This window comes from Miniopterus natalensis, chromosome 15 (assembly GCF_054644295.1).
Source record: "Miniopterus natalensis isolate mMinNat1 chromosome 15, mMinNat1.hap1, whole genome shotgun sequence".
Lineage (NCBI taxonomy): Eukaryota > Metazoa > Chordata > Mammalia > Chiroptera > Miniopteridae > Miniopterus > Miniopterus natalensis.
The window spans coordinates 8265024-8282881 of record NC_142095.1 but is presented as its reverse complement, the minus strand read 5'-3'; positions in this window follow the sequence as shown (position 1 = coordinate 8282881).

Sequence of the window (17858 nt, the reverse complement as noted above, 5' to 3'; positions counted from 1 at the left end):
GTTGGAACCAGACTATACCCTGCTTTGCCTGTACTCTCCCCAAACACACGTTCCCCACACAGGAGTCCTGTGACAAGCAGGTGATCTTTTGAGCTTGTGAATATCAAGGAGAACTTTCTCCCATCCCTTTTGGCCCCCAGTACCGTTTACTGTGTGGTAGAGCTTCATAACACTAAGCTGAAACCTCCCCTATAACTCCTACCCATCAGTCACAGGCCCCGATGGCCATTCCAGGCTAGACAGCTGCCTGGCACCTGCTTTCACCTGGAGACGGGAAGCTTCTAAAGACAATAGGCCTCATTTCACACTCAGGCGTTCCTGGAGTTTAGAGCCTTCGCCATCCTGATTTCACATGCCCTCGTGGTGTGGCAGTCATGTCCCAGCAAGGCATTCAGGCTGCAGTGATGGCGGTGCTGAGCTGAGGGGATGGACTGTCGTTAAGGACACTCCACTCTTCTCGCTTACCATTGGTTCATGTGGAACTTGCTCCTGCTAACCGCCTCTGGTCTTTTCCACATGATCTGTCAGCTCACTCTCCCATCATGCTCTTAAACATTGTCAGGTTTTGGAACACAAATGTGGGATTATGTGTATGCCCAACTGTTAATACTTCATTTTATTACAGTTTCTACCCATCCTAAGCAAGTTCACATTCCTGATGATCCCGATTCGGCCATCTGGTATGTTAGCTTTGCCTCCCAGTGTTGAGATTGCAGATTGGACAAACAAGCCTTCAGTGTGTCTGTTAAAAACCGAATGAGACAGCCGAGGAAGATCCCTTTGGTAAAAACATTTTACCGGACGACCAGCTTCACACACCCTGCAACTTTCTTGGGATAGTAATGTGCTCTGATATTTTCTTTAAGTTCAAGTCTCTTCTATTTTTTTGAAAGGAAAAATGCTAATTTGAGAAGTAGTTTGTTTACAAGCTATCCCGTCTATGCTATGCTATTCTGTTACAGCAGCTTGAGTGGACTAAGACTGACTGACGAAGGTCATCTTGTCCTGAGGGAAGGGAGGGACAGGGCCTGACTTTAGGACCAGGTGGAAGCAATTCCACCTGTCCCCAATCCTAGGACTGCAATGTGTTGCAGATGTGTTGCAAAGCGCTTCCACATCTGTCTTCCACATCTGGGTTTGTTCAGTCTACCATTCAAACAGCTGCTGATCCTCCCATTTCATAAATGAAACAAACTCCAGGGATGTGTGACTTACGAAGGTTTTCTGGCTCCCAGTCTGATGTTTGCCCTCCACTCCGCAAGGTTGTTGGCTATTTTAATTTGCTTTGTAATTTAGTCATTCACTCATTTACTCATCTTCGCCCTACCAGGCCCTGCCATCTCCTGGAGGCAGGTAAATGACCAAGTTGACCCCTTCCTGGGGCCTCCAGAGGATTCTGTAAATTGTAGGTGCTCACAAAATGTTTTGGAATTAGCAACAAGTCAGAAACATCTAGCTTAACCTGCTGGAGTCCCACTGTGCTCATTAGGGCCCTGGAAGGGAAGGGTGGGGACTTGGCCCAGCTGCAGGTCAGTCTCTCTGCAGGGACCAGTAGGCACCTGCTAGGACAGAGTGAGAGGGCTGTGGGGGAGGCGTCTCCAAGGAGTCAGGAAGGCGTGTGCAATGGTCAGGAATCTCCTGCCAGGGTGCTGGCTATGTGCTTATAGGCAGGCAGGTGTCAGCGGAGGGGTGCAGGGTCCCTGTGTCTGGGATAACTCCTGGGGTGCCAAGCATGGCTTCCTGCGGGCTTTAGCTCCCAGCGCACTTTCCCCAGGGCCCTTCGTCTGATCCGATCAGTCTTCCAGCTGCTTGCAGGTGTGGAGCCCGCCCTCTCCTACCCGACCAAGACACCGGAAGCATGCTCATTCTCTGCCCCCTCCGCCCCATTTCCTACACAGGCACGAGGTGAACGGTTCCGCCTCTGGTGATGCCAGGGCTCCTTCCCACCAGCATGTCCTCTGAGGCTGCAGGCGCGGGGCAGTGGCAGGCAGGGGCCCAGCATCTCTGAGGCCTTGGTACAGCCAGGGCCCTAGGGGCTCATTCTTAGGCCACCAGATGTGACAAATGTTTTAGTTCCCAGCACCACCCAAGATGGGCTCCTGACTGCCTGCACTGGGCTCCCAGTTTATGTGCCTTGTGGCCCTGTCACCCCTCTGTGCCCCTGCCCACCACCTCACAGGGAGCCTTTAACCCCTTGCTGTCCACTACCATTCAGACACAGGTGGGGACCTCAGCCCTCACCCGGGTCAGTGGACTGGGGCAGTATGAGGCATTTGTGCCCTCTCCCTGCAGGAGGCTGAAATTTGAATAGACTGGTGCTCCCCAGGGATAAATGTGCCCCTCGCTCCCCCTTCATGGTGGCCCTGGGACCCTGCCTCAAGGGCCCCCAGGCTGAGGCTCAGACCCCCACACACTCTGGGCTTGCTCCGCTCCTATGTGTCCTTGCAATATGATTTTAGCTGAATGGCCCCTCCTTCCTCGTAGCTTCCCTATCTGTAAAGTGAGGGTTGGGCTACATAGCTTCCAGGGTCCCTCCTGTGTGGTGCCCGGCAGAGCACTTCTCAAGAAAGGCAGCCGCAGGGAGGTTTGCTGGGGAGGCATGTGGGGCAGCTTGCTGGGCAGGCTGGTGGCCTCAGGGTGGTTTGCGAGGGAGGCATGCCAGGCCAGCATGCTGGGCAGGCTGGAGGCCACGGGGATAAGTGGGCTGAGGGGCCTCTTGGAGGTGTGAATGAGGGAGGCAGAGCAGGCCGGTGTGGACAGCCCTGTCCCGGCTCTATCTCCCATCTGTGACACCCTCTCCACACCCAGGCCCTGATAAGCAGGTGTGAGACACGGCTGCCTTGTGACAGGCCCTTCAGCAGGGAGGGGACTGCGGGGGTCCACTCCACTTCTGAGTTCAGACGTCAGCCTCTTCCTCCCCACCCCCATTTCCCTGCCAGATGGACAGGCCCGACCAAGCAGGCATCCTACCCCCTCCGCCCCTGCCTGGAGACTGCCTCTGCCCCAGAGGCCTCAGCCTCCTCAGGGGTGGTAGGGAACAGACTTCTCAGAAGGAGGGTGTCCAGCCCTGCCAGGCTTGCTCCTGCTGGCACTGGCGCTGGCGCTGGCGCTGGGCACCCCAGTGCTTTTCCCTGTACACATCTCAGGACTGGTCCCTTGTCTCCTCTCTTCCAGTCCCCATGCCATCAGCTTTCAATCATCCTCCCTCAGCTCTGGTGTTGGGGCCACTGCTACACCTGGGCCCCACTTCTTTCCTCTGAGGCCAAGGCCAGAAACAGCTTATTTTTCAGTTTGTGGGCAAAGGGTGAGGGTGGAAGGGGAAGCAGAGAAGGCTGGGGGCAAGGGGAGTGGAGCTTGGAGCTGGAGGGAAGCGCAGGGGGGCAAACCAGACGGGTTGGAGTCTGCAGGAAACCGCCTCGGGAGGGAGGGGCTCTGCCCAGGCCCCGGGCCCCAAGGCACTGAATTGGAACTTCCTTCTACTTTCTCAGAGGCTCTCCTCCGGTCCAGAGCTGGAGAGTAGTTTGGCCCTCAGCCCGCGGCCAGAATGCACCGGGCCGCGCATCAGCGTGTCTGGGTCTAAGCGTGTGCTCGTTCCCTGCATGGGTCCCGCCTGTGGTCCCGTCTGTGGTCCCATCCTCAGCTGCACAGCTGCCAAGGCCACAGAGTGCCCTGGCCCAGAGCACAGGCCCGGGAGCCAGGCAGACTGGCCGGGAGTCACGCCCCAGCTCGGCTCCCACCAGGCTGGGCCTGTGGGCAAGCTGCTCAACCGCTCTGTGTCTCAGTTTCCCCGTCTGTAAAGTGAAGAGGACAGCATGGACGCTCGCGCCACACACCTTGTAGGACCTAATACATGTGAAGTATTTTGAGTAAGCACCGCATACGTTCTGGCTATTATTATGTTTGTAAATTTTATCTTAATGTAACTTCAAACTTATAGAAAAGTTGCAAGCAATTCCCATATATCATTTATGCAGATCCACCCATTATTTATATTTTATAATTCTCTCTCTCCATGTGTGTATAATGTACCCTCTACCCTGCATTATGTATGTACTATATACATAGTCTGTATATATTTATAACACACATTTTTTTTCTGAATCACTTGAGAGTAAGTTGAAAACATTGTGTTTTTACTCCTAAATACTTAAATGTGTACGTATTAGTAAGGGCAAGGATATTCTTTTACAAAACCTCAGTACTCATATCAAAATCAGAAAATTTAACACTGATATACTGTCACCTAATCCACAGTCCATATTCAAATTTCATCAGCTGTCTCAATCACATCTCCTTCGGGCCTATATTGCTTCCTGTCCCAGGGTCACCCATGGCATTGAGCTGTCACGTCCCTTCACCTACTTTAACCCGGAAGTTCCTCAGCCTTTCTTTGTGTCTCTTGAACTTGACATTTTTGAATAGTCCCGGCCAGTTGTTCTGTACAGTGATGCCACTCAGGTTCTGTGTGCCGTTCCCTCATTCTTGGCTTCAGGTCATGCATTTTTGGCAAGACTGCTACAAAGGCGCTGTTGAATCTTTCTCAGGTCAGAGATGTCGTCTCCCATCGCTTGGTTTGGGTGGCGTGTGCCAAGCCCCCCACTGTAGCACTGCTCCTCCTTAACTGTGGGGAAACGCTCTGTTCCCCACCAGCGTTTTCCCGGCTAGTTTCCATGCCCCGTGATCTTCTGCTCCATCCTTCCTTCTAAGCTCGCTCCCTGGCTCATTCAGGCCGGCTCCGTGCCTTCCGACACATCCCCTGGGTCTCCCCGCACTCTCTCACCTCCTGGGACAACAAGGTGTCCCGGGCTCATTTCGCAGTTGCTTGGCAATGAACCAGCCGGCTCACTGAGGAGCCCTAGAGCCTTCCGGCAGAGACCAGTGTTCAGAAGCCCCGACCCGGCTGCTGCGTGTGCTGGCGGATGGTGGATGCCCTTGTATTCTTGCTTTTCCATCCTTGGATGGGATGGGGGGACACCAAAGACACTGCGGCGTAGAGATGGGAGGGGGAAGGGGCGAGATGGCCCGAGGTCCCCTGGCCTTCTCCACGCCCCTGGGTCTTCCCCGCTTCCTCTCCCTCCCTCTCCTCTTCCTCAGGCCCTCACCCCCTTTCTCGGCCAGAATTCCTCTGCAGATTCCGGCTGTGGGAACCTCTGAATCCATCTCCCCAGCTCCGCGAGCGATATCAGAGGCAGACAACTATGTGACCTTTGTGTGTGAACAGCCAAAGGCAAAGATAATTTACGAGAAAGTTTTTGCTTAGAGCAATCTGGTGACAAGGTGATTGGGGAAGACACATTTGGAAGGTTTCCACCTGGAAACGTTCCTTTTCCTGCACGAAAACACTCAGCCCGAAGCCGGTGCTGAGGTCGCCGATGGGGGGCCGCTGGAGGCGTGCACTCCAAATCAGCCCCCTCCAGGCTCCGGGGACCAACAGGGGGCATGAAATGCCCCGGACAGGCCGCCTGGTGTCCACAGGTGGCAGGTACAGGCACAGTTTAAAAGGAAAATGACTGGAGCCCAGTGAAGGCCACCTGAATGGCTTTCTTAGTTAAGCAAATGTAGGGTGAGTAGCCTTGGTCCCCCACTTGCAGTTAGTTAACTTCTTTGAGACTAGATTCAAGGCTTGCTCCCCCTGAGATCCCTGACACCCAAAGCTGGCCCCTGGGGGCAGTGCATCCACTTAGAGGGGGAGCCAGAGCCTCTGGGAAGGAAGGAAGCATCAGTACAAGATGGGAAGGGGAGGCGCCCGCGGGGTGGAGTGCGGTGGCCTCAGTACAGGCCTTGGGCCGGGGGTTTCTGAAATGAAATTATCTTGAGAAAAACAGGAGCCTGGGTGGGGACCATGGTTGACAACAGGAGCCCACCTGTGTTTTCCTGTGGTCCGGCTGACTTTAAGATTTTTTAAATTTTCTCATTTTTAGAGAGAGAGAAGAAGAAGGACAGAGAGAGGACCATCAATGTGAGAGTGAGACATCGATCGATAGATCGGCTGCCCCCTGCATCCCCTCCCCCGCCCCACTGGGGATGGAGCCTGCAGCCCCGGCATGTGCCCTGACTGGGAATCGAACCGGTGACCCTCAGGTGCACGGAGGCTGCTCAACCAGCTGGGCCACCCCAGCCAGGACCAGGCTGACTTTAGCATGGAGTGAGGCTACTGCTGGGAGCTCTGGAGGCTGCCCTGCTGACATGGTGCCAATGCTCTCGCCTGGGGACTGGTTATTTGTCCACAGGACTGTCGCCTAGGGATGAGGCCAAGTGGGGACCCTCAGGAGTTCCCCTTGACTTTGAGGAATGGTGCTGTTTTCTGGTAGCATGTGCTGGGACCCGTGAGGTGTCCAAGTGTCCTCAGCAGTGACAGGGCCGTGCTGTTCAGATCCCGGAACCTGACCCCTAGTCTGTTTTTTAAACAACTCAAGCAGAGGGTGAAACTCCCTCAGGGGAGGTACTGGGTAGGTCATGGAAACTCTTTGTTGGTGAATAGAAAAAAAATCAAGGTGAATTGAGGCCACCTCAGAATGTCCCGTGCTCAGGGACAGTTCCTTCGGCTGCATTCACAGCGAGGAGAGAGGCCAGCGCCTTCCCCGTCGCCAGGCAGGTGCTGGGAACTTGCTATCTCTTGGCCTTTGCGTTGCCCATGGTAGGTGTAGGAGGCAGGATTAGGGGAGACGGGACCTGGAGTTGATTCTTGGACGGAAGAAGCCCCATTGAACCGTCCACCCTGCTTGCCAAGTGCTCATTAAAGTGGGTGTCAGAGGCCGGAGGGCCAGCCCGGGAGGTGACCGGAGGAGGCCCCTTGTGGCACCTTCCCCAGCGTCTTAGCCAGAGACGGAGACCAGAGGAGCGTCCTCACCAACGCTTGGGCGCCCTGTCCACCAAGTGAACACCTTAAATAGCTCCGGGATTTCTTACTCTCCACAGTCCCCATCCTGGTCTAGGCCACCATCAATCTGTCCCTACAGAGGCCACCTGGCCTGTTTCCCCTTCTTTATTCTTGACCCCTACAAGCCTTTCCGTCAGAGCAGGAGGTGGGAGCTTTCTAAAGGACAAAACCAGTTAGCAACCATGTCCCCCTCGCAACGCCACCAAATAATGAATATCTATGACAGGAGCCCCCTCCAACAGCGCCACGACACCTCAGGGTCACTTTCCTGGGCCTCGCTGGGCGGGGTCAGCCACGTGGGCCATCTTCCCCACGCCCTTCCACACCTCGGGACCCTTAGTCTGCTCTTCCCTTTGCCTGCCCCCGCCCCCCCCCCCCGCGGTCAACAAACCTGCTGTATCTTCAGTAGAGCCCCTCCCTGGCCCGTCGCCTGGGTAGCCTCACTCATTGCATTTGGTACTTTGCCCCCCTGGTTTTCAAGGTTAATGCCTGTTTCCTGAACTTGACTGTGAGTTGCATGAGAGCGGGGGCCTTGTCTGTTGGGCTCACTGTGACAACTCCAGCTCTCATGTGCTCAGTGTGTGTTTGCTGACGAAAGAGTGGACAGATGCCTCTGCTTCCTCGGCTGGCCCCATCACTCAGTGGGAGTGAGTGAGGAAGGGGGCCCCTGTGGCTCTGGGTCTGCTGACATGTGCCACTCGGTCCTGGGGTGCATGGCTGCCATCAGCCCTGCTGGCCGGGCTTTGGCCCCACTGCCCAGTGTTCATTTATCCTGTGAACGTCGCAGTCGCCACAGGAAGACGAGGGGGCGGCTGAGTCATGTGGCAGGTCGGGCTGCTGGGGGACAGATGCACGGCTTCGTGTGGGTCTATCCGTGGGGCTGGGTGGTCTTTAGCTGGGGCACAAGAGCAGAGAAGTTGGCCTGGGGGGCTCTGTGGCTGGGGCCTGGCAGCTGGTGGGTGGTGAGGGTGGCACTGAGGTGGTGGCTGCCCCTGGGGAGAAGAGGGTATGGTGGCCAAGCGAGTCTTGGCGGGGGCGGCCCACAATTGAGGAGGTGTCAATGAGCGTGAAGTACATGCTTAGTGGGAGTGAAGGACTGGGAGGGTGGGAAGGCCAGAGCTTCTTCTCCCCCACCCCTCACCCCCGACCCCACCATGCTCCTTGCTCTGATCTTCCTCACCCCTCCTGCACTCCGGCCCCTCAGTGCCTCCCCTTCTCCCTGCTCTGGACTTCGAGAGCCCCCGGGCCTCCAGCCCCCATAACCCTCTCAGCATTCCCTGCCTCCCAGGCCATCAGCTCCCCAGTCTCCGCCCCTGGCCCGTCCTGCCAGTGGCCTGGGCCCTGCTGGCCTGCCCTTCTCTCATCACCTCCTCCTCACTCCCTGTGGCACCCTGGCACCAACCCCAGATCTGTGTGCACTGATTTCCCAACACTCCTGCCCTCCTCCCCGCCGCACTCCCCTCGAGGGAGGGCTCACTTGGGGATCCAGCTTTCCTCCAGAGGTCAGGTGGGGTGAAGGTGGGGGATGGAGGGCCTGGCCCACCCTGAGCTGTGGAACTGAGCTGGGGGTGGGGAGAGAACATACTGAGCCACTGTGGGGCAAAGGGGTTGCCCCTGTAAGGTCGTACTACCTTTCACAGCCTCCCGGGTCTCTCAGTCTTGCTTGGTGTCACCTGCTCTTCCCAGCTCTTCCTCAGTCTCCTCGGTTTCCCTCAGTTCTTCTAGTTTCTCATGGTCCCTCTCACTGAAGAGCTGGACACAAGCCATTCTGTGGGTCAGGAGTTCAGGAAGCTTCCCAAGGCTGTGTGTGTAACTGGTGTCTGTCAGGGGTGCCCCAGGGTGTCTGTCGGGGAGTGCCCCTGGGTGGAGGAAGAGACCTGTAAGGAGTGTGTCAATAAACAGTGAGCAATGCCGGAAATCAGTGGGTCTTACTGTAGAGATTGTCCCCAACAATTTACAGATGAAAACACATGGCTCTGAGAGGGAAATGGGATTGATGAGAACAAATCCTGTAGGGGTTAGTAATAATAATTGTCATTGTCCTACTGGACATTTATTAAGTGCTTACCATGTACCAGGGATTGTTATAAATTCTCTCCATGTCCCCTTTACACAATGCTAATGCTACATTAGGAGGTAAGTATTGTTATGCCCATTTTACAGATGAGTAAATGGAGCAGAGTGAGGTCGGTTTCTTTATTTCATACAGAAAGCCCATGGAAGAGCAGTGGAATGTCACACTGCACAAGGAGTCTTGCTCCTTCAAAGGATGCTCTAAGTATAGGGAACATTTGTTCAGAGCTCCTTAAAAACAATGGCAGATACTTCACCAAAGAAGGTACAGGAATGACCAATAATGGCATGAGGAGCTTCTCTACACCCTTAGTCGTCAGGGAAATGCAAATTAAAATTATGGGATACACCCATTCATATGATTAAAATTAAAGAAAAAATAAAAAGACTGACAACACCAAATGTTGGCATGGATATGGAGCAACTGGAACGCTCATCGCTGGTGGGAATAAAAAACAAACAACCATTTTGGAAAAAATTTTTACAACTTTTTATAAAGTTAAACATGCACTAATCATATGACCCTGAAATTCAATTCCTAGGTATTTACCCAAGAGAGAAAAACATATGTCCATGCAAATACCTGAACACAAATGTCCATAGCAGCTTTATTCATGACAGCAAAAAATTGTAAATGACCCAAACGTCCCTCAGCTATTGAATGGAAAATAAATTGTGGTATATCCATATAATGGAATACCACACAGCAATGAAAAGGAACAAACCAACACATTCAACAACATGGACGAGTCTCAAATGCATTATGTTGAGTGACAGCAGCCAGACGCAAAAGGCTGCATGCATATTAATTCATTTATGTGAACTCTCCAGAAAAAGCAAATCTGTAGGCACCGGTAGCAGCTCAGTGGCTGCCAGGGGATGGGGTTGGAGACGTGGTTGCCTATAAAGGAGCATGAAGGAAATTCTTGGCGTGATGGATTTTGATGGTGGCTATACTACCTATATATTTGTCAAAACTCATCATGTATTTAAAAAGGGGGAACTTATTTTATATAAATTATTCTTCACTAAGCCTGCTTTAAGTATAGAAAAAGTGGGCTGGGGAGGGTAGAAAATAGGATGGTCATGGTTGTCTCATTGACAAGGTGACATTTGAGAAAAGAGTTGAAAGAGAAAGGAGGTGCTATTTCTTTGGGGAGAGTGGCAAGCAAAGGCTGGTGATGCTCAGTCTGGGTGGGACCAGTAAAGAGCTGGGGTGAGGGAGCTTAAGTGGGGTAAGAGATGGCTGCGGAGGGGCTGAGGCAGGTGCTGGGGACTGGGGCAGATCATGGCTGCGAAGGGCTCAGGCTGTCCTCCAAGTGTGATGGGGCCCGCCGGGAGTGCTGAGCAGTCAGTGACATGATCCCCTTGCCTTTGAATAGACCCTCCGGCTGCTGTGTTGAAAACAGCCTGGGGCAGGAGCAGTTAGGAGGCCTTTGCAAGAATCCAGACAAGAGATGATGGTGGCTCAGACAAGCATGGAGGCAGGAGAGGTGTTGAGAAGTGGTTGGACTTGGAATATATTTTGAAGGCGGAGCCAACAGGATTTCCTGCAGGATTGGATGTGGGGTGTGAGAGAGGGAGAAGAGGCAGGGATGACGCCAAGGTTTTTGGCCCCAGCCACTGGAAATGCAGCCAGACACCCCTGAGGGGGCTGTTGACCAGTTTTAACTGTCCCCAGAGGGCCTGCGGCTGAAGTCAAGACAGAGTCGAAAGGGAGGGGCTCAGCCCTGCTCCAGGCTCTGGAGCTCAGGGCATGGGCTGCACATACTGGTTATTCCATTACCTTTTATTTATTGGCCTTATTGGCTTTTGTCATTTCCTCATTGTCTCCTGTCCGGAGAGAAGCCTATAAATGTGATGGATTGACACAGGATGCAGGAGGCCCAATTATCGCTCCGAAGCCGGCCTCTCTTCTTGGTGGAGCCTCCCCAGCCTCCATTGCCCTTGAGCTCCTCCCCCAGCCTTGCCCATAGAAGCAGCCGGGTCCCTGGCCTTCCAGGAAGAGGGGGTGCAGCCTGGGAGGGTGAGTGGCAGACAGATGGTCCCCCAGGAGGCATGGCTCCAAGGACAACTACTAGAGGCAAGCTCAGTGCCCTGTCTGGTCACACTTAAAATACCAGCGCCTGCTCCCCGAGGCTCTGGCCACAGAGGCTGGGCAGGGAGCAGGGTGGGAGACAGGACATGCTGCCTGCCGGTCAGCCCACATCCGGGGCGGGGGGGCTCTGTTTCGACCTGTACTACGCATTTCTGGAATCCTAGCCTGCCTGTCTCTTCCCAAAGGCTGGTATGACGGGGCTTTTCTCTCCCACAGCAGGTGCCTGGCAACTGCCCAGGGATGCCAGCCCTGTGAGCTGGCACGGGAGGAAGTGCTTGTCAGGGTGGTCATTACGCGTGCTGAGCTCAGGCTGGCCTGGCCCTACCTCTAACTTGGGACACTGCAGGAGAGTGGTGCCCCCAGCAGGGTCCCAGGGTCCCTCTCATAGGGATGCCCCTTCCCCCCAGAGCTTGGAAGCTGCCAGCATTTGAGAATTGTGTCTGAATGAAGTTCCCTCTGGCCTGCCTGCCTGCCTCTGTCCCTGGGAATGTCCTGAGCCCCCTGGTCCTTAGGGGGTTGGAACAGGAAGCTTGAGGTTCATTCCTGGGGTTTCAGGCATCTCCTGGGGGTAAAGCTCCTCCCCCTCCCTAACAGCCACTCTCATTCCTGAGCCTTGAATGTGTACGTGTGTGAATCCGCATGTGTCTTCATGTAGGTGAGGATCTCAAATGACCATGCGTCTGACCTCCTTCCAGAAGAAAGAAGTGTGGAAGGTGGGGCTGCTGGTGAGGAAAGCGGCGGGGATCTCAGACGACAGGAAGGGTCCAGGCAGAGGAGAGGACCCAGGAGAATTCCGCGGACCGCGAACTTGACTGGCTTGTCTCTTCTGCAAACATTCCTGGCTCCCGCTCTGTGCCCAGCGCTGGGGTGGCCTGGGGAGCGTGGTTCAATCCTCGGCTGGCCCGGCCTGGCCCAGCTCTCAGGCTGGAGGGCCTGCCAGGCAGCGCAGTGGGCTCAGCGCCCTCACAGATGGCTCTGAGAAGCGGCTGGGGCATCAGATGCCAGTCCTGGGCTCCTCGAGCCATCGGTGGTGGCCTGTGGCGGCTCTTTGCTCTCCCTTGCTGCTTGTCCCATGTCCTCCTGTAGGAGCGCCTGTGCTCTGTCCCCTGCCCCTCCCGGTCTCGTGGCTGTCAGGGCTGGCGGGTGGAGGAGCTGCTGGCACCGGGCAAGGGAGCTGCCAGTGCCGTGGCCCCAGGGTGACAGCTGACGTCTGTCCAGGAGCATCTATCTCCCTGCCAAGGACTGAGCTCCCTGGGCCGCATGCCTTCCCGCTGACACAGGAGCCGACGTCCATCCCTCACAGAGCTGCCTGCCGCCTGGACCTCGGCCTCACCCCAAGCGGCCGGTGACAGCTGTGGCATTGCTCTGAGCACAAGACCCCACTCCTGCCTCCCTCCTGATGAGCCCGCCACATCCCAGGCCGGGGGAAGACCCATCTCAGGCAGCCAGGGAAGACCCCACAGAATGCCCCAGAACCCCAGGCTTCAACCCTGGGCTCTGATGACGATGGGGAAGCCGCCATGCTGTGTCCTGAAGCTTGTGAGAGAAGAGGCCTGACCCTTTCACAGCCCGGTGGGGGGGCGCAGCCTCCTTCCCGCCCCCTCACACACTCCCCACAGAGTTAGAGTGGCCGCCCTGTGTCCCGGCTGCAATGTGAGCAAAACACAGACACAGCCCCTGTCCGCATGCTGCTTTCATTCTTTTCACTGGCATTTCTAGAAAGTAGATTTCCCATCACTGTCCGGGTGCACACAGCACTCACCCAAGGTTTACATGTAGCCGAAACGACAATTTCACAAAACAGCACTCCTCCTGAGCACATAGGATACACAGCTATGTAAAATTCTGGTATTCTTTATTTTTTTCTCATTGATATTTTTAGAGAGAGAAGAAGGGAGAGGGGGAGAGAGAAACATTGATGTGGGATCAAGCCTGCAACCTGGGCAAGTGCCCTGAACAGGAATCGAACCGGCAACATTTCAGTGCATGGGATGAAGCCCAACCAACTGAGCCACATTGGCCAGGGCCTGATATTCTTTTTAAAAAAGCTAGCCTCGGCCCACTGGATGTGGCCTGCCCTTTGAAAAAGCCCTGGTCTGGTTGGGAAAAGACAAATAAGTGTCACACAGGTTAAAATGGACTGCCCTTGCCCCGGTTTTGACCGAAGGACTAAAACCCAGGGTTTCAGGACACCAAATGTCCGAGTCTGTCCTATGCAGCTTGTTTATAAGGGAAATGGCGCCAGACACTGGGACCCGCAGTCACATCAGGTCACATGCAAAAAGGGGTCCAAGAGAGCAGAGGCCTAGGCATCTGTTGGCTGGTTTCTTTGGAGAAAATGTCCAGAGATTCTAGGGCCCTGTGTCCTTTCCTTGGGGGAGAGAGCCTGCGGGGGGTGGTGGCGTTACCTTGTAACCCAGGCCCCCGAGGGGCCTTCCAGGGCCTTCTAGGAGCACTTGGACACATTGGAGATCTGGAGGACCGGGCCTCGCTTGGCCTAACAAAAGCTCAAGTCGACAGGTGACAGGGTCCTGGATCTGGCCCTGGGACCTGGGAAGAGGGTCTCAGGCCAGCTGCTCTGATGGTGGCCATGGAGCCCGCTGTGGCCAAGAGAGTGCTCTGGGGGCTTCCTGTAGGCTGGAAGTGGCAGGACAAGAGAGGGCCGGGGTAACAGGGCCACTTGGAAGGTTGAGGGCCTTGGCAGGAAGAAGTTGGGGTGGGCCCACAGGGGCCCAGGGGCAAAGGATGGGGTCACAGGGCACCCGGAAAAGGGTGCATCTCCTGGGCTGAGAGATCTGCAGGAGGGATGCCCAGAAGGGAGTCTCCCAAAAGCCACAGGTGCCTGCCTGTAGGAGAGTCCCATCTGGCTCCTGCCTGGCCTGGGAGGAGCTACCAGCCACCCCAGCCCTGACCGTTCAGGGACTGGACGCCCTAAGGATGAGGGTGGCTGAGAATATTTACAAGGAAAAGTCACTGTAGGCTGCTGTTCTTTGACCCAAGATTGAGCCAAAAAGCCACAGGATCAGCCCGGTTCTCATCCAGGGCCAGGGAAGATTATCTGCACTGAATAAATTCAGGAGGGACAGGGAGAGACAAAAATAAGGTTGGGTTTGATGACACCGGGGGTCATGTTTGTTTGCATATGGGCTTTGCAGGTGTTCGCAGTGCGAAGTGATAAACGCTGTGACAAGGGCAGTAACAAGAGCGGGGGTGAGTGACAGGGAAGGGACTGGGTGGTGGTCAGGGAGGGCTCCTGGAGGAGGCGGCATTAAAATGAGGCCTGAAGGCTGAGTGGAAAGGAACGGTGTTCTGGGAGGCGGATGTGGCCTTTGGAAAGGCCGAGAGGAGGAAGAGCCCGGGCCTTTGAGGGGTTAGAAAGAGATGTGGTTACAAGGTTGGCAGGCCTGAGGCCCTGGGAGGGGTGTGCCTTGATCCCAAGGCAACAGGAAGCCACTGGAGAGTTTTATCCAGGAGGCAATGACCTTGGATTAAAATATTCTGGTAGCCGAGTCGTATGAATGGCTGAGGTTAGAGGGAGAAAAGCCTTGAGGCAAGACGCTGGCCTCAGCCAGGGAAGCAGCAGCGAGATAGACCAGTGGTGGGATTTTAAAGATGCTGAGAAGGTAGTGCCGGCAGGATGCGGACTGGACGAGGGCGTGAGGGAAAGCTTGCAATTGAAGGTGGGATCTGAGGGGGTATCTTCACCAACGGGCTTGGGGGCAAGACAGATGAGCTCAGTGCTGGGCAGGTTGGGCTTGAAGCTTTGGAGATGTCCCACGTAGGCAGCCTGGTGTGCTGGCCTGGGGCTCTGTGGGGAGGCCTGGGCTCAAGATAAAGATTCAGGACTATTCTTTAAAGCATGGCAGTGTGTGTGTGTGTGTGTGTTTCCCACTCTTCCTGCAAGAGGGCCCAGGGCCTAAAGGGCTTGATCATTCAATCAGACATTGGAAAATGTGGCCCCATAAGAGGCAACCGGAGAGACTGGAGGGAACCCTGGCGGGGGTGGCACCATGAAGCCTGAGGAAGAGGATTTCCAGACGGGGCTGCTGTCCCTTGAGCTCAAGGCTGTGGTGGATGGGACCCACCAGAAGGTGAAGGCTCTGCTGCATCCAACCACAAGGAGGCCCCTGCTGGCTGGTGGAGAGTTTCTGGGGCGGTGCTGGGGCAGCAATGGGCTAAGGGCTGGGGAGGGAAGGGGAGGGGAGGGCGAGGAAGCCAGTGTCAGGCGTCACAGGTCCAAGCCTGGCTGGACACAGGTGCCACCATCTGGCTGTTCTCCATGACAGCTGCCCCTTCCTCCACCCACCTTTTCAGACCCTTCCCATGGTGTGAGCCCCAAATCTTGGTACTCCCCCTCGGCCGTGCCCCAGACCCAAGTCCTAGAGGGCATGGCCGGACGTCCTCTCGTGGGGCAGGCTGCTCTGCCAAGCCGCACTCTCCCTGGCCGTTTTCCTGGGAAGACACCGGGAGTCCCGCGTGGCTCTCAGGGTATCAGCCCGCTCGCCCACAGCACCTCACCTCGCAGGCTCGGGGCCTTGTCACATCTCGGCACAAGAACAGAGCCCAGGCCAGGTCATGGAAGCTGTTTATTGGTTTGTTTTAAAAATATGTATCTTATTTACACACGAAGTTGGGTGAGAAGTGCTCGGTTAGTTCAGACAACAGCTGGCACTGGACGCTTGTCCCTCCCTCCTTTCCCCTACCCTCCTGTCCGGTCCTGCTGGTCATTGTGCAGTTCTAGGAAAAAAGAAAAAAAAAAAAAGAGCCACACTGGAAGCTAAGGAGTCAGGCCTAGGCGTCCCTGCCCTCAGCCACACCACCCGCAGCTCCTGGCGCTGTCAGTGGCCAGCCCCGGGCACCTGTCTCCAGGCTCCGAGGCTGTCTGCACGACGCCAGTCTCCTTCCGGCCGGCTGGGCTGGCAGCCCGGCCACCTCCTGAGCCACATTCCTGCCCGTGCAGGGTGCTGAGTGCAGGGAAGGGGACACACCTCTCCAAGCCTGGAGAGCAAAGCGCAGAGATCTACAAAAATAAGATTTCCACTCGGAGAAGTGTCCCTGGGACAGTTAGAACCATGTCCCATGCTGGACTCAAAGGGAACATGGGGGAGCAGAGCAATCACTAGAGGTGGGTGGGGGCTGGGGTGGCCACCACGGGGACTGGAGGTGGCGGGAAGAATTGTAATACTTGACTCACTGGCAACGCCACGGGCACTGCCATGTGCTCAGAACGTCCAGCCCTCTGACAGCTCGGAGAGGTAGGTTAGGAGCAGCCAGGTTCCGGCTTCCTGGGTGGCCCGAGAGGTGGCCTGTGAGGTTGGGTGCCCGGTGGAGGGCGGCCTTGCTGGAGAGCTGGAACTGGGCGGCCGAGCTCCTGCTTGCTCAGGCTCCACCAGCCAACACTGTCACTTTCAGGGTGACAGTTCTCTACATGAAAAGATTTGCATATGCTAAATAGGATTGTCAGCAGCTGAAGAGGCCCTGGGGTTAATTGGACTAGAAAAGGTATTTTTCCCTGAAAAAGCCTTCTGACAAGACCTGTGGGACAACCTGAACCTTACCTCAGCAGCTCCTGGGTGCAGGTGCCACCAGGACCCCAAGCTAAGCCAGAGGGGCTGGTCCAAGGCCACACTACTCCCTTCCCAAGGGGTCCCATGGTTCATTCCCCTCCTAGGGCATGGGAACCAGGCCTGACCATCCCGAGGCCCCTTCCCTGCTTAGGACCCAAAATGCCCTCCCCATTCCCATGGGTATGCGTCTGGAGGCGGAGCTGGGGACCACACAGGAATCCCCTCGCCCCCATGGTTAGAGGCAGAAAGGTCCAGAGAGAGAACCCTGTCAGTGATAACAGGTTCCCTTCTTCATATGGGCTGAAGGGCTGTTGAGCTTCTTGGCCCCAACCACATGGGGCCCAGCCTTCTCTTCCCAGCCTGTGGGGCAGGGTCTGCCAGGCTCAGGAGCAAGGACAAGCTGGGAGCCAAGCCTTGAGTAGGGGCTGGCTCCCTCAGGCTCTTCAGTTTTACGTTAATACTCTCACAGAAGGCCAAGCTCTCCTGGGAAGAAAGGGCAGCTTCAGTGCCTGAGCCGAGCCTGGCACCCAGGCAACTCTCTTCAGGAAGCCTTTTATTTTTGTAGCGCTGACCCTAGTAGGGCCTGCCTAGAAACACAGGGAGAACAGGACCTTGGGCACAATGGAAGGCTGGAGTGAGCCCCTGCTGACAAGACCCCACCTGTGGGGCTGGGAGGAAAGGTCTGTCTCCCTTAGGCTGGGGCAGGGGCTGGTGTCTGACCTGCGTGTGAGTGTGCGCACACGTGTGTGAGAGGAGAGGCGTTCAGCCCTCCCGCACGGCTGCCCACGTGGCAGGGGGGCCCCTTTCTGCAGCGAAGGCCTGTGGGAGCCACACTGATTCCACTTTTGCTTTGAGAACTGAGTTCCAGCAGCTGCACAGACTCCTGTTCAGAGTTCAGAAGAGGCCGTGTGAGATGCTGCCGATGTCCATGGGAAAAACATTAGTTCTTTGCGCAAGTAAAAAAATATCAAATATAATAAATTTACGAAAGCCCATTCACAACATGTACAGTCTCGATTCTTCTCTTTTGCTGCAGCAGCTGGGGTGGAGTTGCTTTTCAGAGCCCCAGGGTGTTGCCTGACCAGACCAGGCCACTGGTATGCGTGGGGCCTCCAGGGACAGGCTGTCTCGAGTGGCCAGTTTGGCCAACTGCGCCCGCCCAGCCACATGGGTGCCACAGAGCTCTGCCTTACTGATCCACGGGGCTGAGGCTCATCTCACTCCTGAGCCCAAAGCAAGG